This window comes from Notechis scutatus, chromosome 1 (assembly GCF_049901735.1).
Source record: "Notechis scutatus isolate UNSWTSFEM ecotype Mainland chromosome 1, rNotScu1.2, whole genome shotgun sequence".
In the NCBI taxonomy this organism is placed as follows: Eukaryota; Metazoa; Chordata; class Lepidosauria; order Squamata; family Elapidae; genus Notechis; species Notechis scutatus.
In genome coordinates, this window is record NC_142009.1 from 308,279,454 (window position 1) to 308,305,835 (window position 26,382).

General features: G+C 39.5%; 1 long non-coding RNA gene across 2 annotated transcripts in view; it reads right to left on the reverse strand.

The window, feature by feature from the left end:
- Positions 1 to 3,280: 3,280 nt before the first annotated feature.
- The window catches only part of LOC148133481 (uncharacterized), a 278,397-nt gene continuing 255,295 nt past the window's right edge, over positions 3,281 to 26,382 (reverse strand). For both annotated transcript variants that reach the window (XR_015746859.1, XR_015746860.1), the window contains one exon: positions 3,281 to 3,452. This is a non-coding gene — a long non-coding RNA (uncharacterized LOC148133481). The remainder of the gene's footprint in view (positions 3,453 to 26,382) is intronic.

Here is a 26,382-nt window from a genome sequence, read left to right on the forward strand (position 1 = left end):
TTTTCCAAATTTCTCATTATTTCTCCCTTCACTTTTATTCAATTATATTTCTTTCTATCAAGGTTTTATTAATTCTCCCATCAAGCATACAAAATACAGAACATAAAACAAGACATAAAAAGATAAAACCTTCTTAATTATTATTTATACATGTCTTTTCCAAATTTCTCTCCCTTTAGTTTTATTCCTCCAAGGTTTTATTAATTCACAATCAAAACATAGCTAACCAAAACACAAAACATAAAACTTCTTTTGAAAAGTGGCTTAGCCCCGGGTTACATCTTTTTTTACAGACCTAAATCAAGTTCATGCTCACCTTATATACCATTCATATCTTATTAACCATTCTATATTTTCTATATAACTTCTCCCTTCTTTTCACTCTCTTAATTATATTTTGTTTATTTCATCTCATTTCAAAATCATTATGTTTGTATCTTTTGTCCGTTCTTTTCCAATCGTTTATTTATCTCTTCTCTTTAGCAAAGAATTTCCCCTGTAATCACTTTTAAGGTGTGACGCCTTTCCCTAAAGTAACACTTAAAATAATACATAATTTCTATCCTGATTCTGCTTAGTACATTCTACATGTTGCATTTTGGAAAAGAAAAAAATAATAATAAACTTATAATATAGTTAAGTATATAATTTCCATTCTAATTCTATTTAATAGTATAACTAAGCATTAATCATTTTACACATTCTCTTTAATATTTTATTAAATATTGAAATCTATCATTATAAAACATTTTAATATTTTAATATTTTGTTAAATCTTATAGTATTCCAATAGACTATTTCAAATGCAAATACTACAATACTATCTTATGTACTCTTGCAGAATCTTTCTTAAATTATACACTATTCTTTATCCTTTATCTATAAAAAGGATATCTTGTTTCAGACCGTGGCTTTTTTTCCCTTTTTCCCTCCCTTTCTTCTCCAGTCTGATCCTTTTGCCCCCGCCTCTTCTAACCTCCACCTTTTTAGCTTCCCCTCTCTGTTGTATTTCTCTTTTCAATTGCTTTCTAACACTGTACCTTTTTTTCACCTTATTTTTCTTTTTCTTGGTTGTTTTATTGAATCTTAAATTCTCATTTTTCCTTCCTCTCTTCCTATTTTCTTTCTTAATCAAACTAACTACCGCAGACTTCCGGTTGCAAGGCTTCGGCGACGGCAGGAATCCGCTTCTCTGTGGGTCCCTGCGCTCGCCGCTGAGGTACCCCAATCCAACTGGATTTGGGGGTTGTCGCTGCCCTGAAGAGGCAGCAGAAGACAGAGGAGATCCGGCAGGGGTCTGGGGATATCGCACCCCCCTTCCCCAGCCGGCTAGACTCCTTTTTCCTGAGGCGGTGGAGCGGCTGTCAGAAATGGCAGCCATAAAGGAATCTTCAACCGGATAAGACTGTGCAGGAGGAAGACAGAAGGAGAAGTTTTCTTGGCTGAACCAGGACATTAAGTTACTTTTAAAACACCCTGGAAACCTGACTTTTGGATTGATACATTTGTTTCCAAAAGAAGTTGCTACAGCGGCGAAAGTGCTGAAGGAAAGTTCACCCCCCTTCCTTACGGAGAAAGCAAATGAGCACAGAAAAACCTGCTGCTTTGAGGTAAAAACAAGCTCTTTGTTATAAGTGGGAAGGAGAGGACTAAAAAAAAAATCTTTAAAAACTGAGTGGAGGAGACGCTTTGAAGATTATAAGACCAACAACTAATTGCAATACGGCTTTAAAATATATTTGGGATTCTGCCCCAGGAGGAGAAGTTGCAAAGAGAAGAAGAGGAAATAATCTCTGGCTGTTTGGATTGTTTGATAACTTTGACATTTGCAAATTACTTTAAGACTAAAAACATCTGGGTTGTTCTTAAAAATTTACAATGGCACCATCTGTGGATCAACTAAAAATGGAATATGAAAAATTAAGAGAACAAAATGGCAAGAATTCATTGGGAGCTGTCTTCCACTTTTTAGAAATGGCGGTTTCTACATACCAGCAAATACTTGACGAAGAAGGAGAAGAAGAAGAAGAAAAGGAAGCCATTTTTAATGAACACCCACAACTTCTGTAGGCAAGCTGTTCCACTGGTTAATTTTTCTCACTTTTAGGAATTATGTTAATGTTAAAAAATATATACCAAAGATGTTAGATGCACTTTATACAGCTAAACACAGAATATAAAGATTCACTTTATGTTCAAAAGAAGATAACTTTTCTCTTGGCTAATTCTGCTTTCTTTTCATGCTGGTTGATTGTATGTACTCCATATTTGTTGCTAAAGTACTTAGATAATGAGATGGGCAGCATATAAATTTGATAGATAAAACTAGATTAGCAATATGACTAGTTGACATTAACTTAACTGAGAAAGTGCTTGCAGATGGCTGAAGGTGGAGTTTGGAGTCACCAGACTGATGGATTGTGAGCTGACTGGAGAATGTGACTGTGGGAGGAAGTTTCAAACTTTTGCTTTTACTGAGTGTAATTCTGGGGTCTGGTCAGAATCGGAATTACACCAAGATCTTGCCAATTTGATATGTTCCTAATAAAGAGACTTCAAAGAAAAGATGGATATCTTGGATTTTTATTTTTAGGAAGAGGAAGACAAGACCTTTTGTAAAAGCCTAAAGAACTGGCTCTGCCAGTTAAGCTTGTGAATCCAATGGGAAATCATCACAGTGGTTAATGGTTGATAGATTAACAACAAATCCCATCTCCCTCCCCATCTTTAATTGACGGTAGTGTTTGGCTTTCTGTATTAACTTATCTATATCTTTTAGTTTTTATCTTTCTTGATTATAAGCTGCCCAAAGTTACTCTAAAGTTAGATGGGTGGCCAATAAAATTTACAAATGAGAATAAACAAACAATTTCCACAAACATTGCCAAGGAAACTGCAGGGACTAGTCTAGGCAATTGCCAGGAATTGACATTGATTTCAAGACATAAGTCTACATAATCATGAACTGGAGAAGTTCTTGATGGTTTCCCCATTCCCTGCACAAGCAAAGCTAGGAAATGATTGTAGAAGAGGGACACAGGGGACTTAGTATTCTTCAGTTGTTGCTGAGCTACAGTTCTTATCATCTCTGACCATGTTGATGGGAGCTGAGAGCCAAACAACATACACAGATGCTTCTTGTAATGGTTTGTTTGAGAAACTTTGGTATGTGAGAAGCAACCTCATTTCACAGAAACTGGAATGATGTGGTATCAGTTTATGTTTCAGCAGTTCCCATACGTTGCTTAGGAATTTTTAGAAAAGACTCTTACCCGATCTGAACTACTGAGGTTAACAGCATATTTAGTTGACATGATTGTCAGAAGTAGGATTGTCCCAATAGCGCTGCTCAGAATTTTTCAGTTGTAGCAATAACTTAGTTGGTGGTTGTTGTTTTTAAGAGGCTAGGCAAGCATAAACATGAGAATCGGACTGGCGAATTGATTGAGCATCTGGAAAAAAGAGAATATCCAAATATTCAAAATAGGTTTTTTTAAAATTATGAATATCAGATTATTGATCATATGGACAGAGTTAATACATGATGCTAAGTCCTCATTATTGTACTTTATTTTCATTTAGCAGATTATAGAAAATTAAACACTGTAACATATTCTGCAACCGCAATTAAAATAAGCCATGGTTGATTCTGATAAATTTTGGGCAATAGGCAGCTGCTGTCTTATTTCATATCAGCTAATTCTCATTTCTATTATCTACTATTTTTTAAGTTAAAGTACTTGGATTACACATGGATCTAAACCATGTAGGTAATGTTGTAGCTCTCCAGCTGCCTCCAAAACAAAATGCTATGATATAAAAACATGCAGCTCATGCTGTCATTCCTCTACCTGCAGAATGAACATAAGCTACTATTTTTAAATTACATATCCTTATGACATCACATTTGTCTCATCTCTAGAAATAACAGCTTAGACATTCCAATCACAGTATGTTTTTCAGTCTTCTCCATTTTTTTTTATTGTGGACATGATCTTGGATACGAAGAACAATATGGTTGATGATTCAATTGAGCTGGAATTTGCCTAGCTCTTATTGGACCACGTCCCTCAACTATAATTTTGGCCAGAGCTTTAGGAAAGTCTGGATATCAAATTTCCATAGGGAAATCTGCCTGGATGATACCTAAAGCACTTGTCAGACCTTATTTGGACTCCTTATATGCCCTAAACATTGGGGTGGGATCAGGAGTGCAATTCAACCAGTGTAACAATGGTTTGGTGAGCGCGCACTTTGCGTGCTCACAGACCATTTATTACTGACTTTCTCCAGAAATTTCTGTGCCTTCAACAGCTGATGCGCGGCCATCTGCTGTGCCGTGTGAATCAGCTGAGCTTGAACACCAGGATATAAAGTACAGACTAGAGCCAAGGAGGTTGGGTGAGCCCAACAGCTGATTGTTGGAGCGAATCGGTTCACTCACAGCTGATCCTCAGAAATACCAGTTCACCTGAACCAGGCAGAACCGGTAGAATCCCACCTCTGGATGGAATGCTGCCAGTATAACAACCGGTTCGGTGATCATGCGCTTTGTGTGCATGAACAGCATTGCAAAAATCCTTACCTGCTATGTTACTTCAGGAGAGTAACACATCAGAGGATGGCAATCCACTCTTCCGCACTGATCAGCGGGGACCAGGGGTGGGTTTCTACCGGTTCTGTCCACCTCTGTAGAACCGGTAGCTCTGAAGAGCAGCAGACATAGAATCGGTTCTATGTCTGCTGATGTTTTGCCCACCTGCCCACCCGGGCTCTTACCTGATCTTTATTTCCTGATTTTTCAACTTTAGCTGCTGAACGAAGCACAGCTGCAGTTAAAAAAGCAGAAAAAGATGGCTGTTTCAAAGGCTGCTTCTCTGCACGCAGCGTGCTGATGACAATTTACAGGCGTGCCCGCTCTCAGCATGCAGGGAAGCACATAATAAATCACCAAACCTCGTAAATCCCGAACCGGTAGTTAACCCTGTTGTATCCCACCCCTGGCTGGGATGATAAAGGCCAGTAAAGGGGTGGGTGGGTGGGCCCTCATGACCATCGGAGTGAACTGTTTGCTCTCAGCTGATCTTCAGAGCTAGGGGTTTGCCTGAACTGGTCCAAACCGGCAGAATCCCACCCCTGACTAAACACATGTTTCAAATTTGGTTGTGCTTATAGGTTGCAAATAGTTCAGGATATAAAGACAGAGGAAGTTCTCTCTACCCTATTGGGGGAGCTCTGTCTTGCTCCATCCCATATCCCACACCTATATTTTTTTTTTTAATGTGGGATTGTGATTTTTATCAAAGGATCATCAGATTCACATTCAAAATTAGACTAAAGGATCATTGGATCAGATCTATGCCTGCAATTGTTAATGAGCAACTTGACAGGAAATAAAACCACCACCTGAAGGCCCTGTCTACAGCCCTGCTCTATTGTTTTTTTAAGAAATGTAATTAGTAATTGTCTTTTCCACCAGTGAGTGCTGCTCAGTGGGAAAGGAATGAAGTGAGGGAAATTCACCAATCACTTTCCATAACCTCTTCCACATTAAGAAAAGGGAAAGTGCTGCTTTAAAGATTACTTTAAGTAGCCCCAGTTGCTGGTTGTGGATGAAGACAATAATATGAGAACATAATTTTCAAAAGCCAGACATATTTGTGCTATAATTAAGGATGAGTTCTGAGAAAGGACTTGAGCTGTGAAAGTGAAACAATAACCATAATATCATGCAGACTTTCATGTGCAAGGGAAAAACCATTGGCCTATTTTATGCCACAAAGTGCATCAAACAATTTTTAGCCATCATACAGCACCAAGTTATTCTGAATCAATAATATGTGACTAATAAGACACTAAGAGCCTGCTGAGAAAGAAGACAACAGCTTGTCAAAAAATAATAATAATAATAATAATGCGTGGAGACATTAAAACTTTGGGACAATAACACGATGCACCAAACAAAAGAGGATGTGAAATTTTCACCGGTCTTTTCAGGCACTAATGGAGCTGTTGACAGAATGTTGTTAGGTTAGGAAGACATTTGGATCTGAAAGAATCCACAAACTGTCAGCAGATACAGCCTAGCAATGATTGGGGTTAAAGCCTGCCTTGGTGATAATTGCAATGAGTGCTAAAAAAAGAATTAATGGCATAAAATAACATCTTCCAAGAAGGAAGAAGAAAAATATGTAATTTCTCTCTCCCTTCCTTCCAAACATACACACAGAAAAACAACTACACCCAATACTGTTCTCTTCTTCCCCATAATTCTTGGCTTTTCTGATTGTGAGTTGGCTTTTTAGGGGAAGAAAAAGGATCTGGAGCTGTAGTTAAGGGATAAGTGAATTTGTATCGCACTGAAGCATTCCCTCCCTGTGTTACTGTGGGCGTTACAAATTGCTAAGCAGATTTCAACTGTTCTTTTGAGTTGTGAACCGCATATTTTCGGCACTTACTGATTATTCTCCCACCCTACCCTTTCTTCTTTTTCTTTTTAAACAAAATGCCATGAGTATGATCTTAAAACTCTTGGATTTATTTGAAAAAAACATGACTAGAAGATTCCCTACGCCCCAATAAATGTTGTAGGATTAGCCCCAATTAGTAGAGTTACAGGATATAATTTGATGAATCTACTATGTGCCACCTCCTGGGCAACAGGATACAGGAAGAGACAATAGAAACTTCATTCATGCTGCCCACTCAGTACAAGCCAATGAATGCCATAAAAACAGTGCATTTAAGCACAGTAGTGATATGTAGTTTAAGTAGAGATGGTAGCATTAATTCTGTATTAATATATGTTTTGTGTTGCCAGGAAAACATTACCATAACAATTAAAAGAAAGAAACTTTTAAGAGTTCAGAATTAGTTTCTTTATTCATACTCACTATGTGTTTGATTGCCATGTTCTATTGACTAGAAGTGAGATCATGGCAAATATTTTAGTTTTATGTCTTTGTGGGATCAGAACTGAGAGGAGATAGAATTCCTTGTGTCACTCTGCATTGGTAGCGCCGTAAGTTTCATAACTCTAATGTTGTTAGAATGCCTCATTTCATGCACTGAAGAAGGCAGCATCAAGAGCCATGATGGTGCAGTGATTAGCAATAGCAATAGCACCTAGACTTATATACTGCTTCACAGTGCTTTACAGAGCTCTCTAAAAAGTTTACAGAGTCAGCACATTGCACCCAATAATTTGGATCCTCATTTTATCCACCTCGGCAGGATGGAAGCTGAGTCAACCTTGAGCCTGGTGAGATTTTAACTGCCAAAGTGCTGGCAGCAGAAGTAGTCTGCAGTACTGCATTCTAACCACTGCGCCACCTTATGCAATACTGCAGGCTAATTCTGCTGACTGCCAACTGCCATCAGTTCTGCAGTTCGATTCTCACCGCCTCAAGGTTGACTCAGCCTTCCATCCTTCCAAGGTCAGTAAAATGAGGACACAGATTGTTGGGGGCAATATGCTGATTCTGTAAACCACTTAGAGAGGGCACTGTGAAGCGGTATATAAGTCTAAGTGCTATTGCTGTTGCTATTGCTATTCTGTACACTGACTCAAAAACATAGTATAATCTTTAAATCTGGCAGCATTAATGGTCATATTCATCAGGCCAATGGTCATCATTTTAGAGATTAAAATATACCAACCCCTTCTTTTACTCTTGCAATTGCACCAGAAAAATAGGAGCTTTGGGAGATTCTGTATCTGCAATGAGTATTCCTGAGGGTAAAAATATGAGAAATGATTGATGAAACATTTATTACAATTGTAATAGAAAGGAAATGCAACCTTTACATCAAGGGGACCTATTTATATGCATCTTGCTCTTCCTATGCTGGATACAATCCTTATACAAATATGCTTGACTATTGGTGCAAAATTCTCATCATAGTCATTACCATTCCCAGCCAAGAGTTTCTTTAGCACACCAGTCGCAGTTTTTTTACTAAGTGGAACCCCCTCTCCCCATCCACACACATCATACATGGTTTGAAAATTCACTTGTATCCAGGGGTGGGATTCTACCAGTTCGCACCTATTCGCTAGAACTGGTTGTTAACATTCTAAGCAGTTCAAAGAACCGGTTGTTAGAAGAAATTACTGACCTAATCCTGTAAGGAAGGCAGGAAGGAAACATTCTGGTGTTGCTTACAGAAACTGCCTCTCTGTTAACCCTTATTACATTCTTGGCAGGACTAGACTTCCTGTCTCAGGAACATCTCTGGAGTTTTTTACCCCTCCTTTGCTGGTACTTTGCTTATGTGGAGTGACCATTCAAAGTTACAATGGCACTGAAAAAAGTGACTTATGACCATTTTTCATACTTATGACTGTTGCAGCATCCCCACAGTCATGAGAGGCCAGGCGAGGAGATGCGTGACTCCATGTGAGTGATATTGAGTTGGCCACACCCAGCCAATAACATGACCACCAAGCCATGTCCACCCAGTCACATGACCACCAAGACACACCCACCACCTAAGCCACGTCCACAGAACCAGTTGTTAAAAAATTTGAATCCCACCCCTGCTTGTATCCCATGATTTATTTCCCTACTAGAAACCAGAGAGGTTTTCAAAATGTCGTTCTTGTAGAGTGCTTCAATTGTCTCTTCTTCGGCCCTTCTCATTTCTGCCCAGTATTTCTCTCTCCACCCTGAATTTGCAGCCTCTAGCTCAACTTCACAGTTCAGGGAATAATTTGTTTCATTTTTTTGCCACACCATTCTATTCTGGGATATAGGGCACTTCAACTGTATGCACAGACCCTTTATAAATAGTATCTGGATCTCTGAGCCCTAACCTCCTGTGCCATTTTTGATATTACAGTTCTTAACTGCTCTTGCCTTATCATCTGTGCAGTCTAATTCAAATAGTCCCTTTTGGGATGGTACCTTTCATAAACAATTCTCCATTTTCAGTTACAGTGCAATACTTGTCTTTAAGTGTTATATCACATCATTTTTCTGTGATATGTCTTAAAATTGACTCCAGTACTGGGACATATAAGCATCTTTAATAGCAAGGGACACTTCTTATTTGTCTAATGCACAACAGATAGATGTCTATGGAGATTCTCAGTCATCCAGGTCATGATTGTCCCAAAGGTGCTTTTTCAAGTGGCAACTGGACTTTCTTGTTTTGAAGACATTCAGACAACAGACAGACTCTTACAGAGCTTTCCCAGGGAGGTGATCTTTTAAATTTATTTATAGCAGTGGTGGGATTCAAATGTTTTTACTACCGGTTCTGTGGGCATGGCTTGGTGGGCATGGCAGGGGAAGGATACTGTAAAATCTCCAGTCAGAAGTGTTAATTGCCGGTTCTCTGAACTACTCAAAATTTCCATTACTGCATTTTATACATTTGCAAAAGTCAAAGATCATGGCCTTTCTAAATAAACTACAGAGCTATAGAGCACATCAATGGGACTATGACAGAAGAAGTTAAGTTACAGTAATTAAATATGTAGGAATAGTTTCCTATGCTTCTATCTTTTATTGGAAATATTTACAATTGGAAGCAAGGAATGCCTATAGCAGCAACCTGCTGTTCTTCCCCCCATATACTTGAAGAAATAATTTACTCTAAATACTGACGAAAATTCTCAGTCATCCAGACAGAGCTGTCTGGAAGTTGAATCATGGCAACTGAACTTCTTTTCTTGTTTATTCAAAATGTTTCCCTGCTTATCCAAGAGACTGAAGAAGCTACTTGAATAAGCAGTGAAGTGTTTTGAACCAACAAGTATGGTTGCCATGACTCAACTTCTAGAAGTAATATTATTCCTACTATTTAGAAGGCCTTTAATGTGGATATGTAAAAGTACTATGCATAATTCTTCCCACACAAAAATTTTAGACTGTCCAAAACCTGCATTTTGTTCAGGCACAGAATCAGAGCATGTCTTTTGTCTGGAGCTAAGGAAAAGAGGGCTTCTTCTTCTTCTTCTTCTTCTTCTTCTTCTTCTTCTTCTTCTTCTTCTTCTTCTTCTTCTTCTTCTTCTTCTTCTTCTTCTTCTTCTTCTTCCTTCTCCTTCTTCTTCTCTTCTTCTCCTCCTCCTCCTCCTCCTCCTCCTCCTCCTCCTCCCTCCTCCTCCTCCTCCTCTCCTCCTCCCTCCCTCCTCCTCCTCCTCCTCCACCTCCTCCTCCTCCTCCTCCTCCTCCTTTGTGAGACACTGCCCAGGGTCCTTTGACTGAGACAGGATACAGAAATTGTAAATAAATACATTCAGTTTCTATCTATGACTAGTTTATCCTTTCAGCAGTGTTCACGAGCTTTGACAATTTTACGTAGTGTGGACCTCAAATCCAAGAATTCCCCAGCCTATGACATAGAAAAAGTTGAGTCAGCAGTATAGGCCAAGGTCCTTGGATCACAAAAATACTCTCTAGAAGTCTTAGCTGCAGACTTAAAGATTTTTGAAGATTTTACATTTCATAATTTTCAATGTACCAAAAAAAATAAATTAAAGGCCTGGTAAGATAACATTAAAAGTATATCATTTTAATTTGCTGTAAATTAATACTTCTGCTAGTGACATTGCACCACATCAATTACAGTTCTGAGCAGCTTTTGGATCAGAAAGTTTGTTTACCTATATCTACAGCACACATGTGAATCAAACTAGCATTTGGATTCTCAGATAAAATTGAATATTTTTTCTTCTCCCTCCAGTTTCTATCCATGGTCAATATAATTTCCCAGTGACACTGCTGTCACATTACAGCAGTGGTGGTATTCGACCGGTTCGGCCTGGTTCTGGCGAGCCGATAGTAGCAATGAGCAGTGGAGATCAAACCGGTTCTCTGCACCGCTCTGCTGTTGGGCCCACCCGCCTGCCTGGGCTCCCGTACTCACTTTCATCTGCTGAATTTGAAGCACAGCTGCTTTGTGTGGCACGGAATAGCGCCGCGCAGCAGCTGCTGAAGTGACTGGAATCGTGCAGGATTGCAGGAGGCGAGTTAGAATGCCTCTGCGCCTGCGCAAAGTGTGCATTTGGCATGCACATGCATGCAAAGTGAGTGCCCGCGTGCAAAGCGCACCCAAGCCACCAAGCCACGCCAACCGAACCGGTGGCAAAAAATATTTGAATCCCACCACTGCATTACAGGTAGTCCTCGAAGTACAACAGTTCATTTACTGACTGTTAAAAGTTACAACGGTACTGAAACAAGTAACTTATGACCATTTTTCACACTTATGACCATTGCAGCATCCCCATGGTCACGTAATCAAAATTCAGATAATTGGCAACTGACTCATATTTATGACAGCTGCTATGCCCAGGATTGTGTGATCACCTTTTGCGACCTTCTGACAAATAAAATGAACGGGGAAGCCAGATTCACTTAACAACTGGATTACTAACTTAAGAACTGCAATGGTTCACTAAACAACTGTGGCAAGAAAAATCATAAAGTGAGGCAATACTCACTTAACAAACATTTCATTTAGCCACAGAAAATTTTGGTTCATTTGTGGTCCTACAGAATAACCTGTATTGCAATAGGATTTTCAATAGGTTATTTTGCATTTTTAAGATTTCAGTTGTTGCAGTTATTTGTTTGCATTTGCTGTAAAGCATGATTGTAGCTTTGGCATGTTTAGTATTTATTCTGCCTAGCCAAAAGGCTTGTTTGTGCAGAATTCTATTCTTTTTATTGCTTCCTGTTGTTCTTGCTTGGGAGAATAAGCAATGAAGTCTCAGATTTTCTTCTGCTGGAGGTGAGAGGTATTTATTAATGTACTAATTATCTGCTATTTTTTTCATTCATTTAAAAATGGCACCATGATATTTTATTACTCTTAGAAATGAAAATAACAATGAAATGCATTCCTTGAACACAAACAGACATTGAAGAATTAAGAATTCAGTTGGCACATTGAGATAGAATTTCCCTAGCCAAAGTCAACAGGAAATAATAATTTGGACAGAAACAGTACTCAAGTAACTTTTAATTAACATTGGAAAGGGCAGAACATTAAATGAATAAGTTTACAGTACTTATGAGAAAGCATAATAGAAATATTTTAGCCACAGAGAAAGGCATTTCTAGATATATTCAGCACTGCAAAAACTTCTGCTATAAGTCCATTTAGGAAAAGTCTAATAGTGCAATAAAATTTGACTGTTATTATTATACCTAATCTGCTGAATAAGTGGAGGTAATTAGATGTGGCTAGGTAATAAAATAGAACCATTGGGTTGCACAGCCTGTTACTCCTTTGGAAATACTGTATAAATGGCAGCAACTGTTCAGTTCTGGTTGATTTATTGGATTATGCAGATGCCAGGCAAGATAGTTCTTCTGTAATATTATATATTGTATATTAGAACCAGCTAGAAAGCCACATATTTTAAAAAGCAGGTTTTGGAATTCTATAAACCTTTTTATCAGCCTACATTTTAATATGCTAAACCAAGAGACAGAAGGGAGGTTGCCAGTAAGGAAAGAGAATATTCAAGTATAGAATTTAAAAGCATCTAAAATGCACTGCTGTGGTCCTATTCTTTTCCACCTATACATGGTTTTATTTTTGCAAGTTGAATGAATTAATTTCTGCTTTCCACCATGATGTTCAATTTCCAATTCCAATTCATTCACAAAGAAAATAACTGTTTGTTATTTGTTTGCTCCCAATCCTTCAGCCTATTTCCTAATTTCACAGCAAAACCCATTAAGTCTGTCTTTAAACAAAAAGTTGTGGTCGCTTTAAGGAAAAGTTCAAATTCTATGCAATGTAGCAGTCATAAGGTCACTTATAATGTTTTTAATTTCCTGAAAATATCATTGGAACCTAAAAAAAAGTTATGAGCATTTATTACTATAGCTCTTTTCATGCTAGATAAGAGTGGAGATCTGAGTTTCCTGTATAGCCATGATGGCGAACCTATGGAACGCGTGCCGCAAGTGGCACGCAGAGCCATTTCTGCCAACATGCTAAAGGTTGCCCAGAAGAGCCCCACTGCACATGTGCGTGTGCCACCCACCCGACAGCTGATTGTCGAGTATCTGGTGTGCATGCGCAGGGGGCGGGAGATACAGGCGCAGGCACCAAGATGTGCAGGGCGCATGGGGTGGTCTTGCACGCATGCGCAGAGGGTGTGGAGGGCATGGGGGGGCTGTGCACATTGCCTTCTGGGTGCTGGCATGGGAGCCCTAAAAGGTTAGCCACCACTGCTGTATAGTATTCCAGAATTCAGATTAATTAGGACGACTTTTTCCCTTCCTCTACAAAAGACAGATTTTGCTACTTTCTGAGCAAAATTCTAACATTGGGGAGAACAGGTAATTTCCTAAAAACTGAGACTTCTGTGGCAGTGGGTCATAAAAATAAAGATGGCTGTTGCTATACCATGCAATTGAAATCCTGCTTCTTTTTTATGTGTTATGCATGTAAACAAAAACAGGACTTTGATCACATGGTTGGGTCATCTTCATCTTTTTATTAATCTACCCCTGCTGATGTCCCTGTTTAAAAATCTTAATTTACATCTACATCACCTACATCACTTTTCTGTTGTAAGGTCCCAGAAGTTTCCCTGAGTCACTGAGATGCCAAAGAGAGTGAAAGCCTTGAAAAAATAGCAGCTTTTTATTTATGCCCAAAGTAAAAAAGTCTGGGTGAGTACTATATCCAAAATATACAGACAAAATGCATGTAAGGAATAGCCATACCCCTGCGAGAGTGGCTTAGAGCAGTGATCCCCAACCTTTTTACGCCGCGGCCCGGTACCGGCATCAGCTGGGCGCCGTGGCCCGGTACCGGCATCAGCTGGGCGCCGCCATCTTTTTTTGATGAAAAAGTGCTTCCGGTGAGCTTTTCCGGTAGAAAGCTCACCAGAAGCACGTTTTCATCAAAAAGATGGCGGGCGCTTCGTGTGAGCTTTCCGGAGAAAGCTCACCGGAAGCACTTTTTCATCAAAAAAGATGGCGGCGCCAGCACTTCGGTGAGCTTTTCCGGGTAGAAATGGCTTTCTACCTGGAAAAGCTCACCAGCGCGCCGCCATCTTTTGATAACGTGCTTCCGGTGAGCTTTCTACCCGAAAAGCTCACCGAAGCACTTTTTCATCAAAAAGATGGCGGCGCCCAGCAAGCCAGCGGCCCGGTAGGACTTGTTCCGCGGACCGGGACCGGTCCACGGCCCGGTGGTTGGGGACCCCTGGCTTAGAGTATTATATACATTTTTACCCCATTAGAAACAAAGTTTACCCAATCAGAATAAAGGTTTGTTACCAACGTGGTCTTTGTTCAGGCCCCTGTCTCTGTCTACCTTATCTATGGAGCATTCCTATAGTCTTGCATGGGGGCAGTTTCCCTCCCTGGCCAAGTTTCAACAGAATGCTTTCAGGATTCAGAATCTAAGAGGCAGGAGATGCCCTACTCTGGTTCCTTTATCTATGCAAGGGTCTTCAAACTTGGCAAGTTTAAGACTTGTGGACTTCATCTCCCAGAATTCCTGAGCTAATATGACTGGAGGAGGAATTCTGGGAATTGAAGTCCACAAGTCTTCAAGCTGTCAAGTTTGAAGACCCCTGATGGGGCCTGATATTCCTGGGTAACAGTTTCTTCTATATTTTCAAGGATGTGCCTAGCTTCGAAGCCAAGAACAGAAGCAAGACACAAGCAAGATAACAAACTTTGTACTAATGCTAACCAGTATCAAGGCTACAATTTACTAAGCTAGAATTAATTCTAACAACTAATTTCTGACAGCATACAATAATATAAGCAGAAGCTAATAACAAAGCTTAATTCCTAATAAAATGATTTCTAGCAATATATCATATCAGAAGCAAACAGCAAATATTGGTTTGATCACTTTGCTCCTTCACTGTGCTGTGTATGTATGAACCCAAACCCACTGTGGCTTGCAATCTATTGCTTACAGCAGTGTTTCTCAATGTCAGTAACATTCAGATGTGTGGAGTTCAACATCCTGGCAGGAGAGTTCTGGTAATTGAAGTCCACACATCTGAAAGTTACTGAGGTTGAGAAACACTGGTTTATAGTCTACAAAGTCAGCCAATTGTAATTTATTCAACAAGCCAAGGTTAGAAAACCATGGTTTAACACATTATGAAAACTTTCCCTCATTTGATTCTATGGCAACCACCTACTGTAGGTATACTAATAGTTCTGAGTCAGAAGCTCTGAAGTGCTTCCATGGTGAAAGGATTTGCTGGTGACATGACCATTGCCTGGCAATGCCCAGTTGGGTGTGACAGGAGCTCACACTGCCCAGTGACAGCAACGGGTCTCAAACGCAAGACTGCTGATCGTCAGCCCATCGTTCTAACCTCCTGAGCCACCACACTTCTCTAACCACTTATGTTACAATGTCTAACAGGAGAAAATGCATTTTTACATATTGATTTACACAGATAAGTACAAGTTAGAGACAGTGCCCATTATTTTCATAGGAATGTATCTCTTCAGTATATGGCAGACTTGTGAACAGATAAACTGTCTATTCTCTGATCCATAAAAACCAATCTTTTAGCTTTGCCACCTTTTCCAAAAATTTGACAACTTCTTGGTTGATTATAGCCCTTAACAGAGCAAGATTCAAGGAGCTAGAATGATCAGATATGGATATTCCTTGAAGTGTCATGTTTTGAGAAGATGTGTTTGTAAAGTGCCAGAAACAGAAGACATTGCACACTGTCTTTAATTCCCTGAGGATCCTGAACAAAGCAGATTATTGGGACCCATGTCAGTCAGTCAGAGGTGGCATTCAGCAGGTTCTGACCAGTTCTGGAGAACCGGTAGCAGAAATTTTGAGTAGTTCGGAGAACTGGCAAATACCAGCTCTGACTGGAGATTTTACAGTATCCTTCCTCTGCCACGCCCACCAAGCCACACCCACAGAACCGGTAGTAAAAAAAATTGAATCCCACCACTGTAGTCAGGATTCAGGCTGTGTTACAAGGCTGAAACAACATGGATAATGCTTGTAGATTACTTCTGACAGGAGCAGAATGGATGTAGTGCAACCATCTATGCTCTTCTTGGCCTCTCAGTGGCCTTTGATACCATTGAATATCAAGCTTCTGGACCAGCTTCATGAGTTGCTAGCGGGTGGCACTGTGTGGCATTAATTCTCCTCCTTCCTTGACAGTTGGTTCCAGTTGGTTTTGATAGGGGTGGAGAGATCCAGCCCATGGGCTCAATTCTCTTTCCTCTATTTAACATCTACTCTATATGAGGCCATTGAGTGAGGCCACTGAGCCCTGATGGAGTGAAGTATCATCAATATTGTGATAATAGGGGAGTTTCTGGTTTGTCGGCTTCGCGAGCGGTAGGGATTCGCGAAGCTGCGCGATCCCTGCCGCGCTAGCCGTTTTGGGGCTCCGATCCGGACGGGTGCGGAGCAAGGCTGCCCTGCAGGGGTAGCTGAAGGTAAGGGGATCCGGAGGAAGGGTCTGGGGTGTTGCAGACCCCTCCTGGCCGGCAGAACCCCTTTTACCAGGACGTTGCAGCGGCGGTCCATAATGGCCGCCACAAAGAAGTCGGCAGCCGGGCAAGTATGCGCAGGAGGAAGAAAGAAAGTTATTAAAAGTGAAAGTTATTCTTGGTCGACCCAGGGCTTTGAGATTTATCTAATTTAATTCCTGGAAAAGATGGTTTGTTGATGATTTTTCCACAAGAGAAAAAAGCGGCAATTTTGAGGTGCTGAAAGGAAAGTTTACTCTCCCTCCCGACGGAATTAAGCCGGAAGGGAGAGGACAAAGAAAATATATAAATCTGGATCTTGTTGGAGGAGATGCCTTGAAGATTTGAGGACAGAAACATAATTTTAATAAGGCTTTAAAATATAGATCTGGACTCTTTTTTTTTTTGTTTGATACCACCCCTGGAAGAGGAAGGGGAAATTTGGCTTGCTTGGATTTATTGAGGATTGTGGACTTTGGGATTGTTTTACCTTTCTCTCTGAATATTTGGTTGGTGTAAGAAGAAAGAGGAATAAAGAAAAGAAAAGATTTATTTATAATGGCTTTTCCTTCTGAGGACCTGAGGGATGAATATGAGCAAACAAAAGCAGCCTGCAAAGATGGTATGGAAAAAGCTTTTCTATTTCTAGAAATGGCGCTGGTTAATTACCAACAGACAATGAAACAGATGGAAACAGAAGAACAACAACAAGAAAAAGACGAAGACGCCATCTTTATTGAATCTCAAAACTTATCTAAGAAAGAAGGAAGGAAGAGAGCAAGGAAAATGAAGGACTTAAGATCTAAAAAAACATTTGAGAAAGAGAAAATATGATGCAAAGTAAATATAATGATAGCAAACAAGAGAAAAAGGGAACACAACAGAGAAGGGATCCCAGCAAGGCAGAGGTTAGAAGAAGAAGGGGGGTAGGAAGATTTGGTGGGGGAAGAAAGAAAGGGAAAGGCGGAGAAAAGCCTCAAAGTTTTAAAATTGGATGGGAGAAGAGGAATTTTTTTAGGGACAAAGGATGAAATATAAACTTCTGTAAGAAAGATTCTGCTAGGTACAGAAGATGGTATTGTAACATTTATATTTGAAATAGTAAATTAGAATGGTTTAAGATTTAATAAGAAATTAAAATGTTGAAGTCTTTAATAATGATTGATTTTTAAAATGTAATAAAATATTGAAGGAAAGGAGGATACAATGTATTTAAACATTTTTGGTGGATAGAATGTACCAAGCAGAACCGAATTGGGTATTTATTATGTTGAATGTTAATTTTACTAACAGGGGGAGGATAGAAAGGCATCATACTCTGATTAGTGATTTCAGGAGAAATTTTTTTTATTATAAGAAGAGATAGAGGGATAATGAATGGGCAAAAGATATAAATATAATGATTTAATTAAGATGGATTAAATAAGATAGAATTGTGAAGAGTGAAATGCGCTGCCCATACAAAGAGAGGTAACTGGGGCCAAGGTACTTTACTAAAAGATTTTTTATATGTTTGTTTGTGTTTGTTTGTGTTTTATGAGAATATTGGGGAAATTTCTGTAGAAAGACAGGAAAAGATTTAAATATGTAATGATTTGTTTGTTGTTGAAATTAATAAAACTTGTTTTTTTTAAAAAAAAATATTGTGATAATAGTCACAATATTGTGATGATTGTATCTCTATCTCAGGCTGTTTGAGCAATATCATTAATGTTCTGCCCAATGTCTGGAGGCTGCAAGGGTCTGAATGGGGTGCAATGGGCTTTGACTCAACCAGAGCAAGACAAGAGTAGCTTTGTGCATTTGGGACTTTCCATGACATGTTTTTACCATTGCTGGTCCTGGATGGGGCAACACTGACCCAGGCAGACCCAGTGCACAATCTGGGGGACAGTTGGGTTCAGTCTAGCTCCTGCTAGAAAGGCAGGTGGCAGCTGTGGCCAAAAAGACTTTGTACACCTTAGAGTTCTGCATCTGGTGCACCTGTTCCTGGATTGGAGGCTTTGTCTTTTGTCTGTATTACTGCAACATGCTTTACATGTTGGGCACCAGGTTCTGTGGAGAGAGGTTTTTCTGTGGACCGCATGTAAAACAATTGCAAAAAACATCAGATGTGCTGCCTGGACAGCTGAGCAGTGCTGCGCGCGGGTGCACAGCATTTGAAAAGCCTCTTTTTTCTTGCTTTTTCAACCTCAGCTGTGCTGCGCAAAGCAGCTGAGGTTGAAAAAGCAGGAAATAAAGAACAGCCAAGAGTGCGGTTTGAAGTCTCTTCGGCGACAGACAGAAATCCGCGATCGTGCGTGGTTTCGGTCTGGGCTTGCCGCTGGAGCACCCTGAGCTGGCTGGTTTTGGGGCTAAGCCACCCCGTAGAGGTGGTGAAGAGGGGGGAGACCGCCAGCAGGCTCGAGGAGAGCCGCATCTCTCCTCCTCAGCTGGCCATTACTCCCTTTCCTGAAGGCGGTTGCAGTGGGGGTCAGAAATGGCTACTACAAAGAAGAACTCGACCGGAAAAGAATGTGCAGGAGGAAGATAAGAAGTGAAAGTTTTGGCTGACCGGGTTAAATTGTAAAAGCAATAACTAAGGTACCCTTGAATTTAAACTTACAAAAAAATAACATTGCTCCCAAAGAAGAGTCGGAAGCAGCGAAGGAAAGTAAAAAGGGAAAGGTTTGGCTTTTTTTTTCTTCTCTCTCCTTCCCTATACTGACAACTAAGAGACTTAAATAAGAAATCGGGAAAATCCGCTTTGACATCAATAGGCAATTGCTGAAAATAAAACAAAATGCCAAAGGGATAATAAAGATTTCTGGACATTAAAAAAAAATTTTTTTCATAAGCAGGAAGGGAGAGAAAAAGAATAAGGGCAGGATCTGGAAGAGGGAGGAGACTGCCTGGAATTAAAAAGAATCTACAGTAAAACTTCAACAAGACTTCTAAAAGATACATTTTAACTGAAACTTTGTAACTAAACAGTAACCCCAGGAAGAGAAAGTGAAAAAAAAAGAGCAAAAAGAAACAGCTTGCATGTATTTGGATTATTTGGTGATCTTTGGATTCTTGGTTATTACATTTGAATGACTAAAATCAATCGGGTGGTTGTTTAAAAATTTATACAATGGCACCACTTCTGGATGAATTGAAAATGGAACTTAAAAAGTACAAAGAAGATGCACAAGAAGGGAAGGGTTCTTTTGGCTTCGTTTTTCAATTCTCAGAAATGGAAATTTGGAACTATGAGAAACAACAAGAAACGTCTGCAAAACAAGAAGACTGGGACAAAGAAGAAGCCATCTTTAATGAACAAGTAATTTTATGTGGGGAAGAAAAAGAAAAGCGGGGAAAGAGAATGGAGAATTTAAGACTTAAAAAACAACCAAAGAAAAGAAAAATAATTCGAAAAATAAGTATAATACTGGAAAGCAACAAAAAAGGGGAATACAGAAGAGAGAAATAGAGGTAGAGAGACAAGGGGGTAAAAAGGGGAGAGAGAAGAAGAGAGGGAAGAAGGAAAGGAAAAGAAGTTACAAAGGACCGGAGCAAGATATAGAGAAACAGGACCTATTTAGAGATAATGGGTGAAAATCTAACTGAAAAAGGGATTCTGTAAAGGTACATAAGATTGTATTGTTATATCAGTAATAGAAATATCTTTTTTCTTGCTTTTTCCACCTCAGCTGTGCTGCGCAAAGCAGCTGAGGTTGAAAAAGCAGGAAATAAAGAACAGCCAAGAGCCCGGGCGGACAAGTAGGCCAAACAGATGACCAAAAGGTCATTGCACTGAACCGGTTCAGTGTCTGCTGCTCTTCAGAGCTACCTTTCTATAGAACCAGGCCGAACAGTAGCATCCCACCCCTGATTTTATGGGTCCCATCAGCCAAGTAATGTCAGTTGGGATGAGATGTACTGTTGTATTCACTGAACTGACGACAGTTCCCAATCTGGTCCGCGTTTCTGGTGGGAGCGCTGATCGCTCCCATTGGTTGATGCCGTTTGACAGCCGGCTATAAAAGGAGCTGTCAAACGGCATCAGCTGTTGCCGCCAGCTGACTGCCTGTTAGACCTGGCAGCTGCGGCAACCCTTTATTCACCGAATAAAGCCTTTCGCTGTTAAGCTCTGTGTCTGCCTCATATCTACCGCCGCTCTACAACATGTACCTTCTCTGCCAAAGCCTCTGCCCTCAGAAGCATTCTCCCTTCAGAAATCAGGATGACCCTCTTTGCTTTGCATAAGATGTTGAAAACATTGTACTTGGGCCTTGGGTCCCAAGTATGTTAAGGGCCTCATTTCTTCGCTGCCTTAACATCTATGGCAATAATTTTATTCAGTGACCATATATATTTATAAGTAAAGTTTTAATTGTTTTGATTTTTTAAAATATTTTATGATGCACGCCACCCAGAGTCACATATTGAGATGGGCTGATATAGAAATAAAATAAATAAATCCAGTCAGCTAAAGATTGAGATAATAAAAATAATCAAGTTGAAGATAAGTCTGATAGGAAATTAGAAAAAATATATATTCTCGTTTGAAATGCATTTAAAGGCCACCATATATTCACCCAATTAAATTCCTGTAAATAAATTGTAACAATTTCTATGTATTTCTATGATTAATTTAAAAAGCAAAATGAATTATTTTTCTCCCGTAATTTCATTGGAATAGGCATAAAGGAATTTCTCTCTCTTTTGGTATATTTTCAGCTAAGCTACGCTGTTTCTCTCCAAAGGAAAGCAGAAGCAACATTTCTTCCTGCTGTTTATGAAAAGTATGTTGGGTGTATCCAGGCAACATCCCTGCTTTTCCATTCAGAGAAGGGAAAGAATTATCAAGAAATATATATCTGATAACTATGGTAGCACAGAATACAACATTGCAGGCTAATTCACTGCTCACTGCCAGGAGTTCAATCATGACCAGCTCAAGGTTGACTCAGCCTTCCATCCTTCCAAGGTTGGTAAAATGATGTCCCTGTTGTTGGGGACACTATGCTGTCTTTGTAAGCCACTTAGAGAGGGCTGTAAAAAAAACCGTATGAAGCAGTATATAAATCCAAGTGCTATTGAGATTGTTATTGCTATCTGCTAACTAGTAAAGATTTCAAAAGATTTTCTTGCATTTTGGGCTGGTCTTGTTACAATCTCATTTACAAGAGAACTGGGGATAGAGGACTTCATCTCTACTCGTAAGTATTTAACTGTATGAATATTGTTTGGTTACATTTTGCATTGTCTTCACTGTTGTAAGCTGCTTTATGAAATGAATAGAAAATCCAATAATAAATAGTTAAAAACTGCTAATCAAAAGTAAATGCATGTTATGCATTTAAACAAGTGTGTCAGACTCTTGCAGAAAAACAGGAAAAAACATGTAGCCGGAAAAACAGAACCTAAGCAAAATATATAGTAAAACTTGGGTGAACCCAATTTGAATAGCAGAACCTTCATTCAGCTTCAGGTTTCACCGCAGTGTCTGATGATGCATAGCTTTCAATATGCCTAGAGGTTCCCTGTAGTAGTTGACATGTCTATTCAGTGATTCCCAGATTTTTCAACATGATACAATCTGTCACAAGCAAAGGCTGGGAACATATCTTCAGTTAAGAGATGGTTTGCTACTTTGCATATTAGGCAAGTACATATATGTATCACTAACTCTTATCTGTTCTCATGGAAATTGCAGAGTGAACTAATGGGCAATGAAGTCTTAGGTCAGGGGTCCTCAAACTTGGCAACTTTAAGACTTGTGGACTTCGACTCCCAGAATTCTGGGAGTTGAAGTCCACAAGTCTTAAAGTTGCCAAGTTTGGATACCTCTGTCTTAGGCCAACAGATATAGTCTTGTCTCCTTTAATTATAGACTTCATTAGTGCGGTATAGAGAGGGAGTGAAAATGACAGCAGAATTCTCCTTGTATAGAAGTACTGAATAAGGTGCAATTCATGGGTTATGTGTGTCTCAAGGCCTAACTTCTACAGCTGTGCAGTGGCCCTGCTAAACTCTAAAATCACCATAATTTGTTTAAATCTGAAACACAGGAAATGGTGTATTATCTATCCAAAGACTAGGCACACCCATTCCCTTTTTTTAAAAGAGGGGAGACCCAAAAATGTAGATCAAACTGGATACTGACATTACTATCATACTACCTTTTCATGGGCATGTGCTTTGGGGGAAGGGGGACAAGATGGCATTGAATAGTATAGAATAGAATTCTTTATTGGCCAAGTGTGATTGGACACACAAAAAATTTGTCTTGGTGCAAATGCTCTCAATGTACATAAAAGAAAAGATACATTCATCAAGAATCATAAGGTACAACACTTAATAATAGTCATAGGGTACAATAAGCAATCAAATCATACTAGGAAGCAGTCAGTATAAATCATAAGGACACAAGCGACAAAGTTACAGTCATACAGTCATAAGTGGGAGGGAATGGGTGATAAGGAGTGATGAGGAAGTTAATAGTAACAGTAGTGCAGACTGTAAATAGTTGGATAGTGTTGAGGGAATTATTTGTTTAGCAGAATGATGGCGTTCGGGGAAAAACTGTCTTTGTGCCTAGTTGCTCTGGTGTGTAGTGCTCTATAGTGTCGTTTAGAGCAGTGATCCCCAACCTTTTTGCACGCGCGGCCCGGTACCGGCATCAGCTGGGCGCCGCGGCCGGTACCAGCATCAACTGGGCGCCGCCATCTTTTTTGACGAAAAGATGGCGGCGCCAGCGCTCGGTGAGCTTTTTCGGGTAGAAATGGCTTTCTACCGGAAAAGCTCACCGAGCGCTGGCGCCACCATCTTTTGATGAAAAAGTGCTTCCGTGAGCTTTCTACCCGAAAAGCTCACCGAAGCACTTTTTACCAAAAGAGATGGCGCCCAGCAACCAGCAGCCCGGTAAGACTTGTTCCGTTGGGGACCCCTGGTTTAGAGGGTAGGAGTTGAAACAGTGTATGTCCAGTATGTGATGGGTCTGTAAAGATTTTCACAGCCCTCTTTTTGACTTGTGCAGTATACAGGTCCTCAATGGAAGGCAGGTTGGTAGTAATTGTTTTTTCTGCAGTCATAATTATCCTCTGAAGTCTGTGTCTGTCTTGTTGGGTTGCAGAACCAATGTGATTGTGCAATTAAAACCCTACTATGATTTTAGGTTCTGTATGTTGTATTTATAACCCAAATTTTTAAAAAAGGCCAGGCTTCAATGACAGTCACAGCTGCCATCTTGCTGGCCAACTTTGTTGATTCCCTGTCAATGCCTCTGCCTCGTTGCCTTTGGAAGCTGAAAATAAAAATAATTTTAAAGTGTGTCCTTCTGGTTCAAAAAAATTGTTCATCCTGCATAAAGCAAGACAGAAAAAATACATCTCTCTGTTATTTCTTTGAGATAAAAATTACAGCACCACTCACATCTAAAGTTTACAGAATTATTTTCAACCTGATATTATGGGTTTTATCCTGAAAGAAATCAGACTCTGCTTCAACCCTGTTTAGGACAAGCTGAATTACTATCTAGCAAGGTATTTCCATTCCTTTCTAAAGGCATTGGAGGCATCGTGAATCTTCTTTTGTGTACAGAATAACAGGGGAATGGAGAATTTTAAAGCTGAATTTAAGAAGCGAAGGCAAGTTGGAAATTGCATCCAAGGCAGTCAGTTATGGAGGTATTAAACAGCAGACAAAGAGGGAAAGCTTGCATCTGTTCTTGGCTTAGCAGCAAATTACTCAAAACCCTTCTGGTGACTGTTGGGATATATTGTCTGCTGGACTATTATTTTCCTGTGCTAAAACCTAACAAGCAAATTAGTTTTCTTAGAGCAGTCAGGTCTTCCTTGCAAAAAGTCAGAAGAGCACTAGATCAGGGGTCCCCAGTCCACGGTCCGTTGGCTAGCACCAGTCCACAGCATGCCAGAAACCAGACCACAAGTGAAGTCCCATCTGCAGGATGCAGGCAGCATGCCAAACCATGCCCTCTCTGGTCCACAGAAAAACCTGTCTCCATAGAACCAGTCCCTGGTGCCCAAATAGTTGGGAGCCACTGCACTAGATGACACTAAAAGAGTTTTAATATTTCTCTGTGCCATCTTGTGGTAGCCCAGATTTTTGCAATCCAAATTTGGGAGCCTTGGGGTTGTTTGCTTGTGAAAATAAATTAAGGACATAAAAGAAAAGAGAGAGAAAATCACAATTAATCTATTAAACATACAGATTTGCATTAAACTTGCATAGTTTAATATACACATATAGGTACATATTTAGAAATAATGACCATATTTAAATAGAAATGCACATCATTGTAAAGAAATTTATGTGCCACTGTTGCCTATTTGTTTTGTTCTCCAAATGCTACTTATTGATTACCAGCTTCAAGTTGTCCTCTCCTCTCCTCTGCTAATCCTCTTTCCCTTTGTGCCAAGCCTTGTTAAACCATAAGCAAGGAAGTCCCAAGCAAGAAATTAGTTCTTTCTGCTTTTATGTTTAGATGACCACCCATCTCACAAAAGCAACTCTGGGCTGCAGACACAGTTAAAAAGTGTCAATATAATAATACAAAATGAAAATGAAAAATAGGAATATACAGAAATAAAATAAACAAATGACAGCCTAGGACAACTTCAACAATAATAAACAATATCTCACAGGCTCACCTAATTTCCTGAGCCCAATCTCCGAGAAAACAGTCAGTTCTTCAGGGGGCTAGCAGGTCTTTGCTTTTAGAAATGTAATCAAGATACAACTCTTCAATTGAGTTTTTAAATGACTTAAATTGCGGTTTAACGCTGCTTTTTGCATTTTAAGTCTGCCCATATTAATAATTTCTTCCTTAGGAAAGTCATGGTACCAATTCCCACCCAACTTGGTTTTTTAGATGTGCGGTGAAACATGTAAATTGCTGTGGTTTTTCTCCTGCTGCCTGATTGCATTTTATCTGTGATAAAATGTTCTGCTTTTATTGGTTAGTTGATTTTCTGTGATTGGCAGCCATTTTCGACCAGATCTCCTTTCGCATAGCATCTGTAGCCATAACAGTCTGAGCAAAGCAGAATGATTAGGAGAAAAAATATGTTGCTGTTGTCTTTTTTTAAAAAATAGAAATGAATTCTTAATCCAATGTTTTACAAATATTGAATACAGAAGAATTTAGAATAGCTGCATAAGTAGAAGCTGAATAGAACTCTGCAGATGAAATAAAATGCTATTCAGATCTTTAGAAATTCTGCATTTTGTTATAGATATGCAAAAAGGGAAAGTGAGAAAGACTGAAAATAAATCAGTTCCCAGTTTTTCAAGATTACTTCCCTAATAGAATATGTGATACAAAAATAGATAAAAATGATAAGCTATTAAAATCAATCAAACAAACAAAAAATGAAAAGCCATTCCTTACTTATAACTTTCAGATATATTTAGAGAAGAGATTGGCAAAATATATCTGAAGGCTTCCAGATTGTGAATGGATAATTTATACATTCAAAATAATTTAGTGTGTACATTTTCTCCTTGCTTATCGTTTTGGGCTGTGGGTGGTACAGAGATATTAAGAGTATTTCATTACATTGGAAATGGACACTTAAAGAACAACGATTCAGATTATGCTGTTCCTGTCAGACCACTGAGTTTCTGCAGCATGCCAAACCATGCCCTCTCTGGTCCACAGAAAAACCTGTCTCCATAGAACCAGTCCCTGTGCCCAAATAGTTGGGAGCCACTGCACTAGATGACACTAAAAGAGTTTTAATATTTCTCTGTGCCATCTTGTGGTAGCCCAGATTTTTGCAATCCAAATTTGGGAGCCTTGGGGTTGTTTGCTTGTGAAAATAAATTAAGGACATAAAAGAAAAAGAGAGAAAATCACAATTAATCTATTAAACATACAGATTTGCATTAAACTTGCATAGTTTAATATACACATATAGGTACATATTTAGAAATAATGACC